We start from the raw sequence: 2500 nt of genomic DNA on the forward strand, positions 1-2500 counted from the left end.
GGCCGTGGTGTTGTGGGGCGGGGACGTGTTAGGGAGCGGACTGGCCTGCCTGGCGGGGGCCGCCGAGCACAGGAGGGACGGGGGGGCAGGAAGGACACCCGAGCGCTGGCGAGCACCCGTAGAGCCCAGGGTGAAGGGTGAAGGCGGGGTGCCCCGGAGTGCCGCCGCTGCTGGTGGAGGGTGTCGTGCCGCGGGCGGTGTGGTGGTGAGGAGCGGGTGAGGCGGCGGAGGCGGCGTGTGAGGCGGGCAGGACTGCAGGCTGCTGCTGGTTGCCGCTCACCGAGGGCCCTCACTTCACTGACTGACTCGCTCCTGTGACCGCCGAACGTACCGCGATTATGTGCCGAGGTTGGACGCCCTCCCATTGGCTGCACTGCCTCGCCCCGCCCACAACCGCCCACGCACGACGCAACGCGCAGCTGCTTCAACTCTTCATTGATAACTTTGAAACGACACACCGACCTCCCGCGCCTCTTACTAAACCTGAGGCTCACACGCTGAGGCGGCGCCGCGGCCTCCGTCAGCGGGAGGCGAGGAGGCGGCCCTCGAGCGGCAGCCGGCCGGGATCAATGAATCCTGAGGCTGCCAGGGCGGGGCGCGGTGGCAGGTGCGAGGGTGTGGCCGCCCAGGTGTCCGCCCACATGGCCACACCTAGCGTGTCACCATTCACCTTTACCGCCCCGCGGGGCTAATTGTGGCGGCGGCCGCCTCCCCACTAGCGTGTCGGCGCGTCCCGCCCTCCCCGGCGGCGCCTGGTGCGTCTGGCTGGAGCAGGGCGCGGCAGGGCGCGGCCAGGTACCGCCCTCCGCTGATCCCTGGAGACCAGGGCCATCTTGGCGGCGCCGCGCTAACAACTCCCTCCTCCTCACGCGACCACACCCTCCCTGGTCCGGCCACGCCGCACCCAAGCCCGCCCCGCACCTCGCCCACGCCCACTCCCAGCGAGGCAGGGTGGAGACGCGCCGCCCGCCAAGGTGTGCTCGCCCCCTCCCACTCCCTCTTCACCCATGCCACCACACCCAGCAGCGATCACCGCCTTCCCGCCACGCCCACACCCACGCGGGCGGGGCTCCTCGAAGCACTCGGGACGAATGTGTGGCGTGCGACCAGCCAGCCACACCTCCGGAAGAGTCAGGCGGCAGCGGGGCGCGGGTGTGGCCAGGCGGTGGGTGTGGCGCCGCACAGGTGACTCGCTGCCAGAGGTGTGGGCCGCCATCTTCCCTCACCGCGGACCACTCCTTCACCACACCCTCACCTCACTTCCCCACACCCTCACACCACGCCCCCTCGCCATGCCGGCACGCCCACCACCCACACACGCCCCCTCGCAATGCCAGTCAGCTCGCCACACCCTCACCACCACCCACACATTGGCCCCACACACACACACACACACAGACACCATAGCGTCACACCACCACACCACACCACACCACCACCACACCACACCACCTACTCACCGTACCAAAAACTCGTAAAAACAAGAATAAATACCTCCTACAAATACCAGAGTCTTTCCACAGCGCGCCTCCTCCAGCAGCGGCTGACACTGAGCACCGCCCCACCAACACACTCACTAAACACACGGCGTCTAATGAACAATGGGCTGATCTGTACACTCTCTTGCGCTAATACTAACTTGACCCATTCAGCACCATGACGCGTTTCCATACAAATTCTGCTCACTAATTTGGTGATTTTACACACCTTCAGAAACTCATGTAGGAGATTAAAATAGTGAAGACTCTGGCCATTGACTTTCTGACCTCCATAGACGCTACCTAATGTCAATAAAATGGTCTAATCGGACACAAATCTCAAGGTTGTAATGTGTCCCAGTACTGAAGGGGTTGAAGACACGCAGCTGGTAATAATCTAAGCTGTTTATTGCGGTAAAGAGACAAAAAATAATAGAAATGAGACAGGAATGTTAAATGATTAGTAGGAGAGACTGAGTAACATTTGAGAGCAGAGTGGTAGACAGACACACAAATAGACAGACAGAGATAGACAGAGAGACAAAAAATGTTTAATGATTAGTAGGAAAGAATGAGAAATATTTAAGAGCACAGTGGTAGACAGACACACAGATAGACAGAGATAGACAGAGATAGACAGAGAGACAGAGTGAGAGCCATATAATAGATAAGCAGAGGATAAGTAGATAGATAAATAAATGAATAAACAAGACCAAGGTAACATTTCACTAGCACTAAGAAAACACCCACGAAATGATAAATGAAAAACGAATGACAAAAAATTAATAAAATAGACACAACAAGGAATAAATAACACTAAATAAAAAAAAATGAATGAAATTAGTGATCAAAAAATAAACAAATAAACAAAACTCCCACAATGCAACACACCATTCATGAGAGTGACAAAATGAATGAATGAGAGAATGAATGAAGGAGAAAATGAGAAATATTACGGAAGGAGGAAGATGAGAAAAATCATGAGGATGAGAGGAGGAAGAGAAGGAGGAGGAAAATGATGA

General features: G+C 56.6%; 1 protein-coding gene across 1 annotated transcript in view; it reads right to left on the reverse strand.

The window, feature by feature from the left end:
* The window catches only part of LOC123512782, a 157697-nt gene that overhangs the window by 59107 nt on the left and 96090 nt on the right, over positions 1-2500 (reverse strand). The window lies entirely within an intron of this gene.

This window comes from Portunus trituberculatus, chromosome 34 (assembly GCF_017591435.1).
Source record: "Portunus trituberculatus isolate SZX2019 chromosome 34, ASM1759143v1, whole genome shotgun sequence".
NCBI lineage: Eukaryota > Metazoa > Arthropoda > Malacostraca > Decapoda > Portunidae > Portunus > Portunus trituberculatus.